The sequence below is a fragment of the Chinchilla lanigera genome, unplaced genomic scaffold (genome assembly GCF_000276665.1).
Source record: "Chinchilla lanigera isolate Chin_1 unplaced genomic scaffold, ChiLan1.0 scaffold00064, whole genome shotgun sequence".
NCBI classification, from domain to species: Eukaryota; Metazoa; Chordata; class Mammalia; order Rodentia; family Chinchillidae; genus Chinchilla; species Chinchilla lanigera.
This window is the reverse complement of record NW_004955465.1, coordinates 8,313,565-8,338,206: the sequence shown is the minus strand read 5'-3', so window position 1 is coordinate 8,338,206 and position 24,642 is coordinate 8,313,565. Positions and strand designations below refer to the sequence as shown.

General features: G+C 40.3%; 1 protein-coding gene across 5 annotated transcripts in view; it reads left to right on the top strand.

Annotated features, from left to right (window-relative positions):
- The window catches only part of Fars2 (phenylalanyl-tRNA synthetase 2, mitochondrial), a 467,635-nt gene that overhangs the window by 7,543 nt on the left and 435,450 nt on the right, over positions 1–24,642 (top strand). For 3 of the 5 annotated variants that reach the window (XM_013521842.1, XM_005398876.1, XM_005398877.1), the window contains exon 2: positions 9,376–9,523. The exons of 1 other annotated variant lie outside the window; for it this stretch is intronic. The gene's annotated coding sequence lies outside the window, so the exon portion shown is untranslated. One more of the 5 variants, XM_013521840.1, reaches the window with a different exon arrangement.

Below are 24,642 nucleotides of genomic sequence, written 5' to 3'. Positions count from 1 at the left end.
ACTTTATTTTTAACTTGAGCGATCTTCCTCTTACACTCCTTACTACTGTGAGCTGCTCTGCAGCTGAGATCGACTGAACTTTCCTGTTGAGTGACAGGAAACTTAGTTCAAATGGATCTAAGCCATCATACTGCTTCTCTGCAGTGGCTCCCATGTCAGGGGAGTGCAGAAACCAGATGGGCTAAAGTGTTCGTTGCTTTCACTGGTGTCCCAAGGCCTCGTTTTGTTCCTTTCTCCATCTTTTCTCCAATGTCAGCTTCTTCCTTAGGCCGGCATCCTCTTTCGATTGTGAAAGGTCACCAACAATTCTGGGGTGCTTGTTTCCAGAACCTCAGAAGAGTGAGAGCGCTTCTGCACCCAGAGTGCCTGCCAGCCCTTTCCATTCACCCCAGCAGCCCTCACTGAGTTGCACGTTCCCCCATCTCTGAAGCAGGCTCTGGCCAGGGAGAGAGCGTGGTGATTGTTGGCTGAGTCAACGGCCCAGCTCCTAGAGGAGGTGTTAGGTTGGGAAAGGTGGGGATTCATCTGAGGTATGCACATTACCAAGAAGGGGAATTGGTTCTTGGAAAAGGCACTAGAACAATCTTGCCAGACTTACACATTTTTATGTGATTATTTAATATTCTTTTTCTGATATCAGGCTGTCTATTCTCTGAGAACAGGGATTGAATCTGCTTTTGATTACTGTTTCCCTAGCACTTGGCACGTTGTGGACAAACATTGAATATCAATTGCTACACTTGATCTTAGCTAAAAGGCCGAGAAACAACAAATATCAATCATTGAGTGAATCAAGTAATCACATAAATTCTATGTAACTTGCTTGTAAAAATCAGTGGGTGATTATGGCAGGTAGTGCTAATTGGCACTTCATTAACCATACTTCTTCCTCGCTGTCAGAATTCTTGTTTTGTTTGAGTGGCCATGTCCGGTTTGTGAAAATGAATTTTTATGGTCTTGGATAAATTTGGCGATTCAGTTCCCCCTTTATCAGATACTGGTTTCTGATGACCCAGGGTGGCCACAAGACCGAAATCTAGCTACTGAGACAGAGGGGAGTTGGCTGCAAGGTTGCTAGGAAAGATTTTGCTTTCTGTTAAAACTTGTTAAACATGATGGTGTATGTCTATCATCTCAGCACTTTGGAAGGCTAAGGCATGAAGATCATAAGTTCAAGTCTTCCTGGGGCAACTTAGTGAGCAACTGCCTGGGCATCTTTTTAAAGTAAAAAAATAAAAAAAAAAAAGGGATAGAGATGTAGCTTAGTGGTAGAAACCTCCTGGATTTGATCCTTAGTATTACACCAAAAAAAAAAAAGGTTTTGTTTTTGTTTATGCCACCTCCTCTTTCCTGGTTGGAACACTGGTGTGGCCACTGCTTGGAACTCAGCAGCTATCAGCATCCACACTGGGAAAAACATGAGTGACAGGAAGAGGCTGAGGCTGGACAGGAGAGTCCAACCTGGCCTGGGCTTCGCTGAGCCTTGAATGAGCCCTGGGACTGCATAGGGTACCACTGGGATTCTTGCGGCCCTGACAAGACATGTCTTTCTGACTAAAGCCAGGATTAGTTGGACTTTCTTGCAGTTTAACAAAAAATAAAATAGAGCATTAGCCTTGTTAAAAGTTTTTATTTGAAATGTACTCCTACATAATTCAAGATTGTTGCCAGGTGTGGTGGTGCACGCCTGTAATCCCAGCACTTTGGCAGCCTGAGACAGGAGGATGGAAAGTGTAAGCCCAGCTTGGGCAACTTAGTGACTTCATTAGACCCTGTCTCAAAATTAAGATAAATAACAAAAGGGCTAGGGATGTAGTTCAGTGCAAAGAACCTGGGTTCAATCTGCAGTACCATGGAAAAACAAAACAAAAAAACACCCAAAACTGTTTTCTGTGCTAATTGTGACACTTTTGCTATTTTTATGTATTTGTTATTTGCAGAAATTTGTTGTGTGTACATAAACCAAGCTATTACTCACTTTAAGATGTTTGTTGAAGACCCCACTCTTGGATACTCAGTCCTCTTCATTCAACTCATGATCACTCAGCCTAAATGTTACTCTTTAGTGAAATGGCCCAGCTTAAATTACAGCCTTCTGATTTTATTATTTCTTATAACATTGTATTCTGTACCTTTTATAATTTAAAATTCTGTTTCTGCATAATGATGGGCTATTGCTAGCAACCTTTAAATAGCAGACTCTCTGAAGAATGATGGTATTTATTTGGGAATAAGCAGCCAGCATTTCAATGCAGAATATACATGCTGTAGAATGCAGGAGTATATTTGAAGGAGATGAGATAAAGTGAGAAAGTTAAAGACACAATGAAAATTGCAAAAGTTATTTTGAAATAATAATCCTTGGGTCAGGGTAATGACAAGGATGGCACCAGGGCAAGGCTGAAGAGCCTCTGGACAGATGTCCTTGCAGAGCTCTCTCTGTGTGAGTTTATGGTTTGGGCAGTCTCATGATACCTCTTGGTATTGGATGTGTGTGCATGAAACTCTGTCCTTTATAACTTCCTGGTTTTGTGAATTTATTTTATTTTTTGTATGAGCTTGACACAAGCAATTCTGTTCTGATTCTGTTGAGCTTCACGTTGGTTTGATGTTCATTTCTCCCCCAGAGTGCCAGCTGCAAGAGGGCGGGTCTGTATCTGTTTTATTCATCACTGTGGGCACGATACCTAGGAAGTGCTCTGTAAATGTTTGTTGACTGAAACAAAATACAGTAAGCCTGAAATCTTTAGATTTTTGCATCTTTCATCCTATTGCTCCATCAGCACCAGTGATTTTAGGTAACACAAAATGTTTGCTACAGCATAGATTTTGATGCATTTGTTGCAATTACACTGTTCCCTGTTGGTCAGGGTTTAAGTTTAGATTTTATATTCTTAGAACTGAATTTTCTTTGTCTCAATGGAAAGTGACACTGCAGTAGCCGTGTCAGTTAGCATATTAACTCAGCAAGTATCATTTCAGTTTCTTTAGAAGAGTGATACATATTTTAAACACTTATGTTATGATTTATTCTTCTAGAATTTTGCCTTAAAACTTGCTTTATTGGCACTATTTTTATAATTTGAAGTGAAAATTTATTTTATGCTTTTGGGTAATGCTGGAAGCATGGAAATGATTATCATTTCAGCAGATTATTGTGCTTGGTTACTAGGCACATTATTTAAAATTGGGTTTGGAATCTGTATTTCTCTGTAAAAAAGTAATCTCCAGAGGGGTAGTATGAATTATTGACACAAGTTTTTGACTTGGAGATACTATTACATACATTTTTTAGTTTCAGTAGCTAAGCTATACTTCTAGATAGTTGATATTAGTTTTAGTGTATCTAGAGAGATTTATTTGTGCAGTTTTGAAATGATTGTTAACACTGCATGAATGTGATAGTAAGGGAGAAAACTGGACTAGGATTTTATTGATTTGGTTGCATTTCATAGGTGTATTGCAGATTTTCCATATCATTTTAGATAAGTCACTTAAGATTCATGGGATTATTGATTCACATAAATAGGACACTATTGAGATCAATGTAATTTGAGTGCTATTTAATAATTATGTTGGGACAGCAGGCATAAAACTGGACTGTCTTGGGGGCACTGAAACATCCGGTCCCCTTATTTGATACACTGATCTGTAATGACTGTGTTAGTCTGCATACCCTTGTGTCTTGGCACCTTACAAAATTAGGAAGATCTCTGCTTTCATGACAAGACCATAGATTGTTTTGTTTCCAAAGAAATAAAAGTTGCAGGACTGCAAGGCTCACAAGTGGCTTCACTTCCCTTTTATTCCCTATGGAATGGCTGCATCCTTGCCATCCTCTGCCCGTAGGTGTGACTCTCCAGTGGTCTGGATTGTTCTGGGTCCCCAGACCGCTGTGGCTCCATGGACAGTAGGAGCATGGGGGTGAGTGGTGCACCAAAAGAGTATTTGTTGGGGTCAGATTCCCTAAACCTACCTCATTTATCATGGCACCGAATGCAGAAATGTGGCTGCATGGGTCTATCGGATTACAATTTTATTTTATATTGTTTGGGAGTCTAAAAAGAAAGCTTTTGAATATTAATAGAAACATTAAAAAAAGCAATGAGGCTTTCAGTACTGGTGCCTGTTAGGAGGGAAATTGCAGGCTTTTCATGTCTGCAGTCTGTGTTTTGGAGTGGGTATCTGGTCTTGCCTTTCTTAGGTTAAGACAGCTATTGTCTGTTGACTCATTCTGGCTCCCATAAAAGGGAAAAATGGGTCAGTGTTAGCATGTGACTTTAAGCCTCATGTGGGAATTGTTTGATGATCACAGATAATGCATACTCAGCTCCTTGTCTTCCCAAACAATTTTCAATTGATTGCCAGGCATTGCAAAGGACATCAGACATACATTTATACTTGGATATCAAACTAACTGAATAAAGTAGATTGTTATCCATATTTAAAAAAAAAAATCCAACAAAAACAACCCCTCCTCAGCCCTGAAGCTGAGAGCGTTTAAATAGCCTCCGTTCATGTGGCAGATTTGATATTGAACCAAGGACTGCTTTTTCTTTTTTGGAACTGGGAATTGAACTCATGACCTCGTGTTTGCCAGATAGGCGCTGTGCCACTGAGCTATATCCCCGGCCCATCTAGGACTTTTTGATGCTAAAATCTTTGCTTGCTATGTGAAGGCTAAAAACAGTCTTAATAGTAATATTCATGGATGTCCATAATATCCATTTAGTTCTAATTTTCTATAAGTAGCATCTTTCTGGAATGAGTATGCATTTTTACCTCTGGGTATACATTCATGTTACACAGTCGTTGTCAAGCACTTGGTTGTCCAAATGTTGAGTTTTTCTATATTCTCTTTGGCTCTGTGCTTAAAAAAATACCATTTGTATATAGGTGCTTCATATGATTGTAATGAATGGTCATTTACTTTGCAAACAGTACACCTTTGTACTTGATTAATAATTTGATCAATAACTTGATGAAACTTGAACTTTAGTTTTTCAATTTTTGTTAAAACCCCTCCCCTGATCTTTTTTTCAACTTCAGATTTATTGTGGGTTTTTTTTTTTTTTAAATTTTCTATGGTGTAGGTTCTGCAAGTTTAGATGGAGGAGTATGAATTTCCAAAGAATGTTCATTGTCCTGACAGCTCCATCAGTTACAGCTGTGGTTGCCAACCAGCATGCTACGTAGCCATAGCGGGTTGTGAATCCCTGTGTGTCCCCAGTGTCGCTTATAGATTAAATGCAATTTCCAGCACATGTATGTCCTCCCATTTGCCAAACACATTCAGGTAGTGTAGTGTTGGTAAAATCTGATTAAATGCCTCTGTGATTCACTAATGCTTTCCAGTAACTTCGAATTACACAGTGGATGCTGAAAGTACACATTTGAACTTGGTGGAGAGGGTTGGATAATTTTTCAAAGTTAAAACTTATTCTGAGAGAAAAATACCCTGGGAACTCCTGGTGAAGTCATAAGCAGTCCAGGCTATTTTTCCCTTGGACCCCATATACTTCCTCTCTCTCCTGTGGCTACAGAACTTATTCTAGCCATTCCCTTTCCCTATGTGGTAAAAGCATGTCCTCATCAATTTATGCATGATCTCCTGGTGAAGTCGTCTTTGGCTCCCACCCCTTTGTAAATACAAGCAATCAATAAAGTTTATTTTACCTCTAATGTAGATCCATTGTCGTTCATATGCTGAATAACTTATAAGCAGATAGGTGCTGAAATAAATTATTAAAGTGAGTACACTTTGCATCAGATTCAATAAATACTTGCTAATGGGTCAATGATTCAATGGAATATCCCACTAAGGGCTATAGTTCATGATTTCCTCATGTCCCTTGGTTTTCTTACTTCTTTGCCCCTTAAAATTACACTTCTTTCCTGCTGCAGAATTCTTGTATTTGAAACTGAGTAAGGTGGACTTTGAAATGTGTGTGTTTCTATTTTGCTAGCTCAGCGATGTCTCTGCCTCACCCTTCTGACCTTCTTGGTTCCAGCACTCGTCATACGTCTGCATTAAGGGGACTGCTCTGCGTGTTATGTACAAGGTGTTAGGTAGCTTTCTGCGTCACCTTATTTAATACTCAGCAGTATTCTAGAGTGAAGAAATATTTGCCTGTCTGGGATTTATAGTCAAATATTTTACTGACTTCACTTCCTCCAAAATCTGAATTTTGAGCATTTTTCTATTCCAGTTTCAGCTGACTTGCTCTGTTCCCAGTACTCTGCAGTTCTTTGAACGTTTTATTAACTGTTTATCCATTCTTCAGTAAGCTTCACACATGCATCTTGACCTCTGTCATTGAGTTTCTTCTTTTTTCACTTTTTGGCACTGGGGATTTAACTCAGGGCCTTGCATTTGCCAGGGTGTACCACTGGCCTACACCCTAGCCAGATAAATTATTGCTGTCCTCTCACTTGCCCAGGAGCTGCCTTGGGGAGACAGGCAGTGGCTTAGAGCAGGTGCTCTCCCCGTCAGTCCTCCCCTCCTCTTCAGACATGGGTATGCCTGCTGGTCATGGGTGCAGGGCCTTCCCCAGAAGCCCTCTGCTCCTCATGTCTGCCCTTCCTCATGTTTCAGTGATCTCCAGTGCCAGCTGGGTGCACATTCCTGGTCTACCCCACTACATGGAGCATGCATCAGCCCTCTAGCAAGGAGTCAGCGAAGTTGCCACACCTGAGCCTTCCCTGGAGGGTGGGAAGAAGCTCCCGAACACATCTTCTCAAGGATCTGTGTAAAATCACTTGCCTCTGCCCACTCTGCTCCTCATTCATATCTTTGGACTGTTCATGGCCTCCCAGAAATGATTTTTACTCATTTCCCCTTCAAGTTGTGTATTTTGCTATGTAACATTTATTCCTTTTTGCATCATTTAGAACTTCAGTTTAGGGGCTGGGGATTTAGCTCAGCGGCAAAGTGCCTGCCTGGCAAGCGCAAGGTCGTGAGTTCGGTTCCTGGTACCAGAGAAAAACCAAAAAAAAAAAAAAAAAAAGAACTTCAGTTTAATGTTCTAACATAGCGGCTGTTGGATGGATTTTTCATGGCTCCTTGCTATTTTAAAGAAATCTTTTCTTAATCGCTAACCACAATTCTATATCTGATATTCTGTCTTTACATTGACTCATTCCGCTGCATACACTTCCAATGGATACCTGTTTCAATCTGTTTTCTGGATTCCATTTCTTTCCTATGTTGAGTGTTCATGGTTTCCATCACTTTCTTAAGCTTCTCTTTTTAAATTATTAATCTATATCTGCTTTACAGTCACTAACCCATGTCTTTCTTTATGGCAACCATTTCAGTACTTACCTGAGAAATTATTATTGATTTGATTTTTTCTATAGCCTCCTTCATCTGTTATTTCTTTGTGAATGGTATTTTAACCTATCTTTTATTTTGTTTTTTAAAGCAGAGTTTATCCATATTATGTCCTTGAGGTTTTTTTTTTTTTTTTTTTTTTAAACCGGGAATCGAACTCTGGGCCTCCTGCTTGCCAGGCCGGCACTGTGCCACTGAGCTACATCCCTGGCCCCTTGAGTTTTGCATGTTTGAGGATGTGTTATTTTTATACTGAAAGAAAACGTGGCCTTCCTTAAACCTGGCTTTTCTCTCTTTGCGATTTACCCTTTCTGCTTAATAATATGTAATATATTTCAATACTTTGAGAAATTCTACTGCCTTTCAGAGCTTGTGAGATGATTGTTTCAGTAACTTCATTACAGAATCAGTGGTGATCATCATCTGTGAATTTTTCCTTGGAGGATATTTTGTTCTTTTGATTTCCAAAGGCAAGTAGGATTTGAACTCAAGAGAGGTCTCTTCAATGATGTGTCTGAATATTTTTCTATTTGATTTTTATTTTTTCCAGAACACCACTGATATGAAGGTAAATTTTATAGCTACGTATATGGTATCTGATATATTAAGAAGCACCTGTTTTTGGGTTACTTTTGCTTGTTTTGTACTTTTTCATCTCTTGTAACTTTTCTCAGGACTGTTCTCTATGCTCATGCCTGGGTTTTTATAGTAGTTTTATTTTTCTCTTTTATTTCTTGAGTTATACAAACTCAGGATGTTTTGCAAAACCTCTCCTGTTGTGCTGTAATCTTTGTGTTTTGCTTGGGATGGAACTCAGAGCCTTGAGTATGCTAGGCAAGCACAGTGCCTCTGAGCTATATTCCCTGCCCTCCTATAATTTCTTTTTCATCTCTTGTATGTTGTTTTCATGTTGCTTCTCCCCAACACTGCTGTTCTTTTCCCTTCTCCTCCCTCCTTCTCTGTCTTGTCCCACTTCCCCTTCTCCTCCCCTCCATTTCATTTTCTGTCTCTCTGTCTCTCTGCCTCTCCCTCTCCTTCTCCCTCTCCCTTCTCTCTTTTGCACTTTTGTGTGGTACTGGGGATTGAACCCTGAGGTACTTCCACCAAGCTTCAATCCCAGCCTCTTTTTTTGATCCAAGGTCTTTGTAAGTTGCCCAGGCACTTGTGATTCTCCTGTCTCAGCCATCTCAGTAGCTGGAATTATAGCCCTGTGCCACCAGTGCCCCGCTTGTGAGTTGCGTGAAGAGGAGACTAGAAATCAAAATGTCGGTAGGGCAGGGGAAATAAAGTGAGACTTCTTCAGCATTCCCCAAGGCTCCAGGACCCTAAGTCTGTATGTCCCCCGTTATGGTTAAGACATAAATGTCTCCCCAAAGCATAAGGTGTTCACAAGTGGAGATTTTGGAAGGTGATTGGATCATGGGGGCACTGCATTGTCAATGGATTAATCCAGGATGAGTTCCTAGCTGAACGTGCTGTTAGGTGGCAAAACCTAATACATACAGGTGAGTCACTGGGGATGTGACCTGGAAGGGTATACATTTGTCCCAGCTCTTCTTTCTCTCTTTCCTTCCTGGTCACCATGAGTTGAGTAGCCTTCTCTGACATGCCTTCCACCACTGTGTTTCTGCCTTGGAGCCAGCGAATCGTGGATGGAACTCACTGAAAACAGGAGCCAACATAGACCCTTTCCTCTTTAAATTGTAGGAATGAGGTATTTTGTCTGAGTGATAGGAAAACAGATTATTAAAGATACGTTTCTTCTAGGATTTGGATTCCTTCCTTGTCTCTCAGCTAAGAATTCCTTTCTTCTCTAGAAGTAAGATGACTGAGGCTCTTAAGCTTTTTCCTTTGTTCTGAAGTTCAGATTCATCCCAAATCTTTATGAAGACATTCTGGGACAGAGCCCAGCAATAATATCTTCTAAAAGCTTCAGGGGCTTCTGCATGTCTGCAGGCTGCAGGACCACTGCCAGCAGCCTCAAGGAAGACAAGTTGTAAGATAACGTAAAGCTCCCATCTGTGTTCATTGTCCCTGTGCAGCTATGTGTTTACCATTGTCATCAATGCCATGGCTGGAGACAAATCCATGAATTCAGTACCACGAGGAGCAACAGTTGTCACCTCCATCTCATCAAAGTGCTCCAGGAACAACTCAGACGTGTGGCTAACTGTCCTCAATGGTTGCTTGGTAAGGCCTTTGGCGTGAGAGAAGCTACTCCAAAAGGTAGAGGAAGTCCTTCACCTGATGTTTCCCTTCCTGAAGCAATTCTTAGAGTCTTTTCTGTCTATATATTTGAAGTATGTGACAGTTAACATCACACCAAGATTTTCTTACTCCATTTAACCAGTCTTCTCATAATGGATGTGCCTCTTTCAGAGTCTAACAGCAGATCTATAAAGCAAATCTTACGTTGCATATATAACAGTCGGAACTTATATCTTCACTTGGCTTTGAGCTAGTTGTCAGCAAATCTTGCTCTAGAAGATATGAAAACAATTTCAGGAGCATTTTGAAAATACGTGTACCTTCTTGCCTCTCACTTTTCTGCACAGTATTTTTATTTATGTGAAGTAGTATTTTGACTTGTTTCAGTGATTAATTCAAAAAGAAATTTTCAGGTGAAGCAATATTTGTAATAAAAGTGATTTTGGGAGATCTAGATAATCTAAAAAATGATTATCTAATGGTGTGTATAGCCTCCTCAGTTATACTTGCATACTATTTGCAGTTCAAATTACAGAAATAGATATCTTGGGGGAAAATAATGCAGAAAAACAAATTCTGGGTAATTTATGAAATTCAGGGCTGAAGTGAGCAACCCTGGATGGTTTGAGAACCGGTTTCAGTGCTCCTGGGCCTTATCAGTGCTGAGCATTTGTGAGCTGCCAGTTTACAGCAGTGCTTCTTGGTTCTGGTACACAGTAGACTCATCGTGGGCTTATATAATTACTCATATTGGCCAATTAGCTGTGATGTTTTGTGAAGTTAGATACATTCTCAGATTATCATATTTTCAACCTTTGATGGCTTTATTGGACTGTGACTCCACTGTGAGACAAGGAAGAATGTTCCAGAATGTAGCCTGCTTTTTAGTTCAGTAAATAATCCAACATGAAAATCCAAAGTAGGCTGATGCTGTGTGGTGCGTAGCAGGCCAAGAAGGCCCGTGCAGGCAGTAGGATATTCAGAAGGAGGAGATGGTGACTGCCCCGACATGCCACAGGCTGCATACGACCCAGCATGGCTTCTGTAGGCCTCTTATTTTTCCATCTCTGTAAATCAGGCAGCACGGAGACCTGTACCTGTGACTGTGACACCTTGAGATAAATTCACTTGTGCCTCCTCAAGGCAGGCCTGGTATCCTCCCTAGCCAACTTCAGAACACGGCCCATAAGGAGAAGTAATTTTTCCTCTTGCGGTGTGTAAGCTTCATCCAACTACATGCTGCCGTATAACTAACTAGCTTCCCTTGTCTGTCATTCCTGGATCAAGTATGATTGAAGAGATGCAGGATAAAGTCACAAATGTGAAGTGCAGTTTAGTGTTACTCAGTGCTTTTGCCTTTGTAGACAGGCAGTTGCCTTTTTTTTCAGATTAATTGGTGCTTGTTATGTGAAGGTATTTGGCTTTTTAAAAAACTTTTAACCAAAACATTAAATAGAGTGGCAGCTCAGGCAATTACAAAATGCTTTTTTTGCTTTTAAAACAAACTGAACTTACTGAAGAGGTTTTTGAATGGCTGTATATTTGTTACCTTTCTGAGGAAAGAAAATAGATACCAGTTCCAAATGGGTAGTTGTAGATATTTTTTTAAAACTTGCAGTAACATAAACCTATTTATGTGGGGGGTACATATTCAGAAACAAAAATAGAAAAGTGAAAGTTGACAAAGTTAACGAACGCCAGCTTCCAAATGCTCTATACATTTGTTCTGAAAGAGATGATTTTCTCAATCTCTGTAGGGTATAAGGACACTGAAAATACTGAACCTAAAATGTGTAATAGCATATTATGTATGTAATAGCATATTATCACAAATAGCAGATTTAGAGTGAATATAGTTAAGATTTGAAAGATATTTTTGGAATTTGTTTTTTATTGAATCTTTATTGTAATTCATTCGTAGCATGGAAGAACATTGGCTTTTTTACTTGCTCAGCATTGTTTAATTTATTTTCCAAAAAGAAGCTAATACCATCTTTTCAATTTTCACACCTCTCATTTTAAAGACTATTATTATGCTCAATTTATTTTGGATATCTCAGCTTAATAAATGAGGAAAGTGTTGAACAGAAGGTGTTCTTAAGAGTTGGTATCTTATATCTTGCTGTTTGCTGTGTGGTTCTAATCTTTAAAAATATTTTTTCTTTAAAATTATGCTTTACTTATATATAGTTAAACCAAATCCTGACCTCAAAGTAGTCAACTGTTTTTCCATTGAAATTTTTAGTTATTACAATCTGAAGCTGAGATGTGGAAGGACTGCACACATTCCTGAAAGATCAGGGTTCAGCCTGGGTTCCACCCAGTTTGTCTCATCTGCGACTAGATTAACTTCTCCTGCTTTACTTTCTGCAATCTAAAATGGAACTGAAATGATCTGTTCGTTCTTTATCTCTAGAGACATTGTAGAGATTAAGAACTTATTACTCTGATTTTCTGAAATAAGTTTAAGGTGTGGGTAGGGAGGGCTTAGTATTGTTGCCCTAAGTGTGCAGTCTGCTATTTTACCCAGAATGACATTTTATTTGCAAGAAGCTTAATTTTACTTACTGAAATATGTTTGAGAATGTCTCTACCCAATGGATGATCTACTGTGAGGATGTAAAGTACATTACTTAACATTGTCTTCTATAATTGTTTAACTTCAGTGGGTTTTTCCGTTTTAGCTGTCATTGGTCTTTTCTTCATTAAGGCCAAAAAAACAAAACTTACCTGACATAAACAGCATAATTTTCACATTTGACACAGTTAATTCAGTAAGAGATGCAGCATTTTTTCCAAATACCAAACACTTCAGCCCTTTCCAGCAAAAGAAGTTCTGATTTGCTCTCTGAAAGAACGCAGTGGCAGGGGAAGTGCCTGCAGAGTTTGGCTCCCTCTAAGGACAGAAAGATAGATGGTGTCTTCCAGTCCTCCTCAAGAAGTCTTGTATATAGATGAGGAGAAATTGCTTAAGCGCACCTTTGTGGCCTGCTACCTGAGCTCTATTCAGAGGTCTGAGAATGTGTCCTGAAGATGTGTTGTACAGGTCGTGGAAAGGAAACTGAACTGAGATTGATGACCTATAACGAACACAGGGACGTATTAATAGAAAAATAGTTGAAAAGGCAATGAAAAAAATATTAAAAGACAATAGAATGACAAGTATGTGTAAAAAGAGTTGAGTGAGTTGTTGGGTTTGTTGTCTGCTATGTTTCTTTGTATAATGAAATAGAATTAGACATGTCAAATGTAGAGCTGGAGAAAGAGGAGAGTTGATAGCATAAGTTCCAGTGCAGGGGTAAAGGCCTAAGAAGCAGGAAAACTAACAGTGTAAGTTCTAGTGCGAGTCCAAAGGCAGGAGAAGGCCAATGTCCCGGCTCCAAGACAACAAGCAGAGTGAGTTCTGTCCTTATTTCTATTAGGCCCTCCATGAATTAGGTGAGGAGCACCACATTGGGAAGGGCTATCTGCCTTACTCAGAACAGCACACTAATTGAAATGCTAACCTTATCAAGAACACCTTCATAATCATACCCAGAGTAATGTTTTAGCCCACAGTCTGGGCACCCCAGGTGCAGAGCCTGCCATGTAAACTTAGCCATAATGCTGGGTAGAGGCATGCGAAGTGCCTGGGTTGTAGAAGAACTGAGGGGTTTCACTGTCTGGAGTGTCCTGTTTATCCCCCTTGAAGGCTTGAGGTGTCTTCAGTCCCCTACCCAGCTGTCTGTGGGCTGTGACAATGTGTGGGGTCATCTGCATAGCAGCCAACCACATTTCCTGGGAAGGGATCATCCACCCAGTTTGGTGCCAATCCCAGCATTTGGAATTTGTGCTTGAAGTCTGTGTAGGTTGTTCACCTTTGGAGTAAATAATGACAATGCCTTCAAATGGAAACAGCTCAACCTGTGATGAAAATATCTTACTTACCAACCTTGTTAATAGCAGCATGGAAGAATATAGCTGGTTAAAATTCACAGTAATCAAAAACTCATTTAAACATTTCTTTTCTCTGCTAAGAAGTAACAAAATAAATAGCTCTTGCTGTACCTGCGTACTCCGATATTGGTTCTTCAAGAAATGAAATGGCACAAAAGGTAGGTGATTTAGAGGAAGAAGGGAACTGCATTGATCAATATGTGGACTGTTGTCCATCTTTCCAATTGGAATAGATTTGGGCATCAGTTAAATACTTTGCTTGATGTTTCAAGTTTAATGAGACAGCTAAAATATGTCCTAAAGTCAGTTCCCAGTACATGCTCAGCTCCTCCCACCTGAGTGTATTGGTACTTCAGTCCCCTGCAGCTGGAAGCTCTGCTTCTGTCTTTGAATGACTTATCTTTTTAATTTTGTTTTAAACATTGCTTCCCCAGACAAGCACCACCAGTCATATTTCTTTATCTAAAACTAAGGTCCCTGTACCTATTTTTAAGGTTTCTAATTATCTCTTTCATGAATTATTAGTTTCCTTTGCTGTCCTGTGTCTGCACCTAGCATCACATAATAGCTTAGCAAATACTTGAATGAATGAAAGTGCTGTGATTACTTCAAAAAGACAGTGTCAAAAGCATCTCAGACCGTTGAACAGTTTGCTGATGGAAGCACTTTATATCTGCACCGTCCAGTATGGCAGTATCCAGTATTCACATTTGGCTCTTGGGCACTTGAAATATGGCTAGTGCAACTGAGGAACTGAGTTTTACATTTAGTTTAAATTTAAAGAGGCACTTGTGTCCTCTTTAAAAAACAGTTTAAAGATCAGAGTTTGAGAATGTGATTTTATTAATTTGTGATGAATAAATTGACTTCTCTGTCCTTAAGCACAGATAACTTCTGAAGCCAAAAAAGGCCATCAAGATGTAGTATCGTATATAGAATTTCTGGTTTATCTGAGAATTAGGTAGGATTAGAAGTTCTTATGTTCTCAGTAACTGTGATTAATATTGTGATTGCATTTTCCTCCCATTCTGTATTATTTTAAAGTTGCAATATGTCAGTTTGGGCTTAAGTTTTAGGGATGGCTCATTAGGAAGTAAGAGTTGGTTAACTTTACATTCAAGCCTTTCACAGTTTCCTGTGCATGGCTAATCACTATCGGCAGGTATTTATGTAGTACAAGTGACCTTGTGACTACCTAGCAAGGCTTGGTCCTGGAGCATAGGATTTAAAAAAAGAATTGTCAGGTTAAACTTGGATAATGTTTTAGGGCTTTCCAAGTAAAGGTAAGATTTTTCAAGGAATTTACAGAATAAGCTTAAAAATTAATGGATAAGAACCATCAAAATTGAACTTGTGATGTTTTATGTTGTATTACTGAAGACTTGAACTTAGAAATAAAAAGGACACGCAGTTGTGGCTTTTACTGTATTAAAACAATGTTTCAAAGGAATGTTTTATAATGGATTTTTTTATTGTGGAATACATACCATGAAGTTAACTTTTTATATTTATGGTTTAGCGGCATTGTACACATTTGTTGTATCATTATTACTATTCAGTGTCCAGAATTTTATCATGTCAAACTGAAACTCTTTACCTATGGTATTAAAAAATTTCCCCTTTTTCTTTACTTGATAACCTCTGCTCCATATCCAGTCTGGATTTGATGATGGATTGACAAATTCCTGTTCATAGTCATTGTCCAGGGCAATACATGTGTCCACAGGGATCACCTCTTTTAAAATGACTGTAAATAACTACATGCATAATTGCTTTACATTGGGAAATAGTAGATACTAGCCAATTTGGTCACCACTCCTGGCTGTCATTAACCTTCCATATTCATCCCAAGTTTCTCATTTAAGAAAACAATAATTCTAGGAAATTACTGGTAAGTGACAGGTGCTAAGGTTAACTGTCTTGCATATGTGCTTAGTATTCTAAAAGCAAAAAGAATTAGTAATTGTTTTTAATACATCCTGGCTTATCAGTATAATATCCCTGTGGATATTGGGCAACCATGCAAAATAAGTACATTTAAAATAATGAATTCAAGATGGAGTTTTAATCATTTAAAGAGCAATAGGAATTTTGGGGATTTGAAAAGAAGTGTCCCCTTCACTGGATGAGTTGTTCTGGATTGCTGTCCTGTGCTCAGTAGCTGAGGACCTGAGCAGGAGACGAAGGTCCAAGGGTGAGAGGCTTACCCTTGGCATGGGTGGGCAGGTAAGGCAGCCATTCTAAGAACTGTGAAAACACGCAGTCCATGACTTACAGAGGACGGCATGATCCAGCCTGGAGAGACATTAGGGAAAAGTTCCTAAGGAAGGTTGCATTTGGAATGCGTGCTGGAGGCTTCTGACCATTTCAGTTAGTTCACTTGTGAAGGGAGGTGTGCATGGAACAGCACAGTCTTGGTGGAGACCACTACCATTTGGGTGTGGGGCTGCTATTGTTCCCTTCAGCTGGAGTGTGAGATGCTGTCCTGGGAAGAAGCGGAGGCTGGGGCCCATGAGGAGCACTTTGTGAGGCCGCATAGAACCCTGGCCTTTGGAAGCTTAATGACCTTGTGCTTCGCAACATCTGTCTGGAAGCACATGTGAGTCAGAGGAGGTAATTATTTTAGAAGGAAGAGGTTAAGGGCTCTTTATTTAGGAGGATGTTGAATGTCTCCATGTTGTAGCAACTGCAGTGAAGAGAACAGATGGCTAAAATGACTGTGGAATTACCAAGATAGAGGCCTTACCAAGAGATGCACATAGGGAACGAGGAAAGGATGGGGTCAGGATGACCATTAATTCATTAGGTCATGAAGCGTGTAGTGTCACACACCAAGTACATGTGTATGATGAGACTTGAGTGCACAGTGTTGCTCTGGAATGTCCCCCAAGTGTGGGTATCCCGTAGGTTCTCCTGCAATACCTTCTATTCCGTTTTTGTCTTTTTTCTTCCCCCAACCTGCTTTGTTCCCAGAACTGTCCTTATATTTATCAGGGAATGTCACTCCGTCCAAGCTCTTCCTTCCCATCGCTCATTGACAGTGTCATAATTACGATGGGGATGGAGATTGTCTCTTCTGGGTCTTGCTTTCCTTCTGCGCTGATCCCATTGCCTGTCTGTCATGTCTTGTGTAACCATCTGGCCTGAGTTTTTGCTGTTGTCTTTCTGTGGTCTTTCTAGTCAATCGTTTGGAGCAGCTTCTTCTGATGCCAGATTGTTAAGGTCAGGGTTGCCTTCCTCTTATGCTCCATACTCTCGACACTTCAGAATTTCCTGACACTATGGAATTTGATGATAGCTCATTTTAGGATACTGTTGTGTCCTGTGATTTTGAATATATATAGCTGAGCTTCCTGCCTCGTAGCTCCCGGAGGGTGGGCCCCCAGCGCACGGGGAGCCTCGGGTGGGGAGCGCCGGTCTTTGGACCGGCGGCTCACTCCCGGCCTCGTAGTTCCCTGGAAGGAGGGCTTCCGGCGCACAGGGAGCCACAGGTGGGGAGTGCCAGTCTTCTGGCTGGCTAGCTTCCTGCCTCGTAGCTCCCGGAGGGAGGGCCCCCAGCGCACGGGGAGCCTCGGGCGGGGAGCGCCGGTCTTCCGGCTGGCTAGCTTCCTGCCTCGTAGCTCCCGGAGGGAGGACCCCCAGCGCATGGGGAGCCATGCGGTGGCGAGCGCTGTTGCGCCCCGGCCCTTAGGCCGGCCGCCGCCGCTCAATTGAGATCTGTCATGACACAGAGAAACAGTGACACAATTGGCCCACCATGCACCGACTGCAGTTGCCCACCCACGGATGTGTGTGAATCGTTCAAACTTTGAACAACCCCTGGGAATACATGCCATACAACAGGCCACTCTTGCTCCTGCCATTGAGAACCAGAAAGGTCCAGAGCCAGCAGAGGAGCAGCTGCTGAGCAAGGACTCAGAGAACATGAGAATGCAGACTAAGCCCATGGAGTCAGAGGTCCAGTGGACTGGGGTCACGAGAGCTGCTCGGAAGCTGTAAACCAGGAGGACCTTGCACAATACCTGCAGAGACTCATTGGAAGCCATTCTTTCCCTGACAGTACAGGCTGTGGTGGAGCTCTGGAGAAGTCTGCAGCAGGATTCCTACTGCCTGTGCTGACAGTTGGGGAGAGGACACTAACTGGTTGTGGGGTCCCAATGCGATGGGAGGCTGGAGAGAAAATGCTACAAAAAATGGCTTTGGCCCCAGACAGCTCACTTGATTTTTGACAACCCTTAGGCTGTAACTACTTGTTAGATCCTTCTTGGGTATCTCTGTCTTCCTGAGAAACCACTTCTAAGATACCAACATGTATTACAGCAGTCATTGATATTTTCCTACTAATCTATCCATAACTCTGTAATTTTTTTTTTTTTTGTTTGTTTGTTTGGTTTTTCTCCGGTACCGGGAACCGAACTCACGACCTTGCACTTGCCAGGCAGGCACTTTGCCGCTGAGCTAAATCCCCAGCCCCAACTCTCTAATGTTTGTATTGTTCCTATCCTATTTCATAAATGGATCCATGTTTATTATTATGTGTTTCCTACAACAACCATTGAGAATTATTGAATGATTATTCAGTAGGTCACTCAAGTATAGTTCTATTTATATTCTTTAGAAGCCACTTTGAAGATACCTAAGTATAGTACAACAACTATTGATAATCTCCTACCTCTTTTGTCTGTAACTCACTATCATTTGTCTATTTGTTTTCCTGAGAAACTATCTTATAGATAACAATATGTAAAACAATAACCATTGATAATTTCCTACCACTTTGTCTGTAATTTGGTAAACCCCTCCTATTATTATGTTATCCTTCTTTTACTCTTTAAAATAAAAAATAAAAAAAAGAATATATATAGCTGGATTTTCCTATTTGTTTAATAAATGCATGTGCTATGCCAGGCAGTGTTTTAGGTGCTGGTGATTGGGGATGGTGAGCAGCCACCAGTCCCTGATCTCATGCAGGTTGCATTCTCCTTCAGGGGGGTTAAGATCGTATTTGTAAAACAGAAAAACATCCCACTCCATTGACCTTTTAGTACGCACAGTAGGTGGGAGAAATAGTTATGGGTTAGCCTGTGCCATTATGTCACTGACTGAATTTAAGTAATACAGCTATCAAGTCTGTTTTTTCCATCATCAAAATGCTGCTGATTTCAAGTCTTTTGAAAGACATATACAAACGCGTGCGCACATACACACACACACACACATTTATTTAATTCTTCAAGCTATTTACAGTGATAGTTCCAGGTGAACTCAATGTATGCTATTACATATTTAAATACACCTCTAGTACATGCATTTGCTCTCTTCCACAATTTAAACTATTCAGTATTTTAAAGTTGTCTGTTTTTATTTGTCTGTATGGTTCCCATATGCAATAACATAGCATTCCCCTTCCTTATAAGTAAATTTTCTGAATGAAAATAAGTACTCCATTTACAAGGACAAAATTTGACAGCCATGTTACATACATAGTGTAAAAAGATATAACTGACATATGAACGTTAATCTTAAGCCCTGTGGAGGTAGCAGAAGCATGGGTCATTTATTTGTGTTTGAATGTCTAAGGTGTTTAACTCTGTACATCAATATTGTAAAGAGTGTGTTTCCCTCATTTATAGATTTTCTTCACAATTGTCATACCCTTGTAGTGGGAGGATTTTAATGGTTGATTCAATTTAGTAGAAAAATTGAAGTCATTTAAAAAATGTAACAATATTAATGCAATATTTTGATGTTACTTTTATCATACACATAAATTGAATTCCAGATTTAAGCTGGATGCTGGGGTACAAACTCTGATCTCAGTTACTCGGAAGGCTGAGCCAGGAAGATTACAAATTTGAGTCCAGCTTGGGCAACTTAGTGAGATTTTGTCTCAAAATAAAAAGGTCTAGGGACATAGCTCAGCAGTAGGTTACTTGCCTCGCCTGCATGAGGCCCTGAGTTCAGTGCCCACTACTGGAGTGGGGAGTGGGCGATTTCTAGATTTAACCCAAATCTAAAGAGATTCTGTTTGAATTTTGTTACTTTGAAATTTGTGTATTGTCATTTCTAGCACTGCCTTAAACCCTGGAAGCAATAGAACTACTTAGATATTTAACAAGTCAAATACTTGTTTGAATTCTTGCATTAGAGAAAATCCAAAATAGGATTGCCACTCTTTTCTTGGCAGGTCTTTTTAGAAAATAGAAAGTATAAAGTTTTCAAGATTTCTATTAAATGTTGGTACTTTTATGTGTGAAATTGTTTTTTATTTGAAATTGTTTTGAAAAGAGTAAGATGTAGATTGCTGCTTATTGCATTCCTAAAACTCCTGTAAAGTTGGCTTTGGGTATATTTTTTATTTTGCATAGGAAGCTGGAACAGTCCATAGAAATCTTAGGGTCAGATTTTCTTCTTTTCACTTCATTTATCTACTTGACTGACTGACTATTATGGCATGCTTGGGGGTGCGCATTAATACTTGAGCTTAGGTATTCTCATTCAGAGATTTCTCTGGTTCAGTAGAGCATATTGTATACAATACTGTGGACATAAACTGTAATTCCTGCTGAATGCCTTTGACTTAGTACTTGGACTGCAAATTCTCTGAGACAAGACATCATCAAATAATTTGAATGTTTATATTGACAATTTAAAATGTATAATATGTTTGTTTGTGAATTTTTAAGATTTAAAGCCAAGGCAGCGTAGGTGAAATACTACAGGAGCTTTTCAACTAGCAAGTGCCTAAAGTATAGCTGAGTTTTCCTACTTGAACTACTGAAATTCTAGGTTAACACTTCTGGTTTTACGACTTACGATTGGTCCATGTCACTGAGATTTACCTTAGTTGATAATGTCCCCCTTTTAATTCACTGGGTGTAGCTTTAAACAGTCACAGTGTAGAGGCTCTACTCACATTTCTCAAATGCCTCCTTCAAATATTGACAACATACAAGAATCCATTTTTTTCCTTTCAAACTTCACACATTTCAAAGTAGGTATGTAATTTCAGATATAGGATGTGTGCGCACCATTAGGAAAAAGCCTTTACCTGGCAAGTGCCTATTTTGGTTAATGCATTCTTGCTGATGTGATCTAATACAAGACACTTGGTTTCACCTGGGCTAGGAGTCTGCTGTCTGTCCTTGAGTCTTTCATTTATTAGGGTTTTCATAGGATGCTGCTTTTGAGTAAGTTGAACATCTTCTAATCTTTGTTCCCAAATCCAATTTTGCCTGAAGCACTTCTTTGAAGACAAAGTGGCAAAGGGTATGGTAGGAAGCAAATGCGGAGACCTAAGAAACTGGGGGATACCAGCTCCCCAAGCTGTTTAATTTGGAAAGAAAAAAAATGTCCTTCGTCTTTTATAATTTCTAGGAAAGTGAAGTTGGAGGTCTGTCTTTTGAAAAATAACCATCCTTTCTGGTACTGCTGATGGGGTAGAGATTTATCGTTTTTATTTTTAGAATTAAATGTTTTATGTACTTGAAAAGTAACTTTTCATATGAATATTTATTTATTTATTTTATAAATATATATACAGAGAGAGAGGGTGCGGGGGGAGAGAAAAAGAGAGTCTAAGAAAAAGACACTTACCTTTCCTCTGTAGAATAAACAGTCTATTTGGAGAGATTTGTAAGCAACAAATATAAAAAATCCCGTAGTGTGAATGGTCAGTACTAGAGAGCCAAACACCAGGACCTGTGCGAGCAGAAGGGAGGGCTACCTAACTCAGACAGGTAGGTCAGAAAAGATTTTCTTGCGGGGCTGTCACAGCGAGCAGGAGTTAACCAGGTGAAGGGTTGAGAGGGCTTTTCTTGGTTGAGGAAGCCGTATTAGCACAGATACGTGCTTTTGCATGGCTGATGTCTGGGGAGAGGTATATGGCAAGGTATAGGGTTGTCAGATAGTCAGGAAATAAATTATGAAGGCAAGACACTGTAGATTTTCCTGGTGAGTTTTTAACAGAAAAGTATATAACATCGTTTTGTCAGCTCGTATTGCTGTGAAAGGTACATGTGTTGAATGGCAGCAGAGAAAGTGTGTACTGGTAATATAGCTGAGAAATGATACAGATCTGAACTAGTGGCAGTGGAGGAGATGAAAAGACGCACAAATCCTGGAGAGATATGGAGTTAGAAGCAATAAGGCCTAGCAGCTGACTGGGTATGAGGGATAGAAGAGAAGGAGGATCAAAGAATGCCTCATAGGGCTGGGGATATAGCCAAGGGTACAGCGCCTGCCTGGCAGGTGTGAGGTCCTGAGTTTGATTCTTGAGTTCGATTTTTCCACAAAAAAGGAGAATGACTGCCTCCTCGCTTTCTGGGTAGGGTAATCAGGTGGCGGTTGGTAGCATTTACTCAGAGAGTAAATGCTCACGGTAATAATAGATGTTAAGATGCCAAAGGAACACCCATGAGGGAAGTCCTGCAAACATAGGTGCATGTGGAGACTGAAATTCTTGAGGAACACTAGAATCGGGAAGAGAGATGTTACATTGACATATAATTAGCAGTTGAAGCCAATTGTATTTGTAGATGGGACTAGAAAGGGTATGAGAAGAGGGAGAAGAGAGGTAGAACGCTGGGGTCATTGGCTGCTAGGGCTGATCATGGATTTGAATCCTGGAAGGAAACGGAATGTTCCGAGAGGGAAGGCAGGAAGTGAGGCCATTGAAAACTGACGGAGGGTACAGTTTCCAAGGGGATGTGACTGAGAACGCCAGATGGTGCACTGTGTTCAAGGAAGATAGGCTCTGCGTGGCTGTTGGACTGAGACTACGTACAAGGCCTCTGGTGATGCTACTGGAAATAGCTCCATTGCAGAAGTGGGTGAGAACCTAGCATTCATTGGGTGTAGAGGTAGATGGATCAAAAGTTGAAGGCAAGAAATGTCTAATCTCTGTCCTCTTGGGAAGAGAGGTAAGGCCATGGAAGAGCCACTATGGGTGGCTGGGACTGTGAGGGCAAAGGTCTTTTTGGGTTTGTTGAGAGAGAGCTGGGTGTGTTCATGTGCAGAGTGGCTGAGCCATGAGGCTTTGGCCTAGGTAAGAAAGCTTCCTCTGCACTGACACAGGATGGAGCAGGGAAAGTGGGTGCCAGCGGAGAGGAAGACCTGGGGCTGGAAGGGTCACTCGGCCATTCTTTGTCTCCGTGTAAAGAAAGATAAGTAGGGGGCTGGGGATTTAGCTCAGCGGCAAAGCGCCTGCCTGGCAAGCGCAAGGTCGTGAGGTCGGTTCCCGGTACCGGAGAAAAAACCAAAAAAAAAAAAAAAAAAAAAAGATAAGTGATTTAAACCCCAACTGGGCCATGTGATTTTTGTAGTAAAGAGACTAGATTCACTGTCTAAAAGCTTGGATTATTTATGTCTTCAAAACCCAGCAGAGGAAAAGCTTTTACTTAATGATATCATGGCTATTCACTTTTATTTAAAGAATCTTGGTAGAAGATGAATTAGAAACTCTGTGTACTACTTTTTCTATTTTTATCCATTAGAGGATTTGCTCCAATTATATTCCTATCACTGGCATTTTGAAGCTTGAGGACAACGGAGCTGTTGCAACATGAATTTTTAGTGCCAGTTTTGACCATAGTGAAGTGGCTGTGAGGGCTGAAGGTCAAGAGTTTGATTGATTGGGTGATTAAAATTCCTTTTAAAACAAATTAGAGGTGGCAGGTTTGCCATAGGTGAGAAGTACTACAAGGAAATGAATCTCATTAGCATATAAAACTTCCTGAATCATCAGAAAAGTTTAGCACAGGCACACAGAGACACACACACAAAGCAAGGACCTGCATGGGAATTCTGGTTTCATATTTTACCATCTAGTGTCTACCATGATATTTCTGTACACTTACAAATGATACACAGGTACTGCCTTGAGTATGGTTTTAATTTTTAATTTAGAGACTGGTACTCTGAGTGCTTCAGTTTATTGCCTTAGTATTTGGGGACCTTCTAGGGGATTACATTTGGGATTAGGCATCTGAATTTGGGAGCCCTGATGTAGCTGCTGGAAGGGGCAGGAAGGAAGCCAGTCCAGTGATTAGGAAGGAAAGGAGGAATGAGGACAAAGAATAGAGGAGGGAGGGTGACTGTGTGTGTCACTCAGTTTTGGTCTGTAGAGAAGAAATATTTTGTAGGGAACGAATGCTGCCTGCCAGACCCTAATCTGTGCACTTTGATGTATAGCACATCCTTGTAATATAGGCAAGTAGACGGGGAAATTATTTGTGGTTTCAAAGCCAAAAATGAAAGGAGGTAAGAAGATACCTGAACAGGACCTATCAAAGTAAGGAGAAATTGTGATGATGCTCATGATGACAATTGTTAGATATGAAAATTGCTTCAGTCTAACTTGTTTTCTAATTTTTAAATTTTATTCTGTTTCAGAGTTTACATTCTTAAATGTTTAAGTCAAAAAGCTTAAATTGTGAAGTTGTTACACAGGGGCTATTTGAAGCTTACTTTTATGTATACTTGGAAATTTTTTTGTCTTTCTGAGACAGGGTCTTGCTATGCAGTTCATGCTGGCATCGAGCTCACTTCATAGCCCAGGCTGGTCTTGAACTCTCAATGATCCTCCTGCCTCAGGCTCCCAAGTGCTGGGATTACAGGTGTGCGCCACCACACCCGGCTTCTTGGAAATTGTATAATAAAATGTTTTTAAAAAGTATCAAAGAGAAGTAAAACAGTCTTGCTTGTGATAAAAAGTGGAAGAATATTCATGAATGGCAGAGGGACTTTCTTCTCTCTGCTATCAATTCTATATGATAGCCTTTACTTGTGAACCTGATTTGGATGATTTAACAAACCATTTAGGAAGAAAAGACAATAAAATCAGTTGTTTTCTATGTGGTCACCTCAGCTTTATGCAGTGTGTGAAAATTCACTTCAGAAATTAGGTGGCTAATCTTTGACAAAGAGGCCAAACAAGCCCACTGGAAGAACGATAGCCTTTTTAATAAATGGTGCTGGAAAAACTGGCTCACCACCTGCCAAGGACTGAAAATAGACCCAAGTCTATCACTGTGCACCAAACTAAAGTCAAAATGGATCACAGATCTCCATATTAAAACAGAAACACTAATTTATTGGAAGAGAAAGTAGGTAAAAATCTTGAAGACATAGGGGTAGGCAGAGAGTTCATGAACAAAAACCAAACC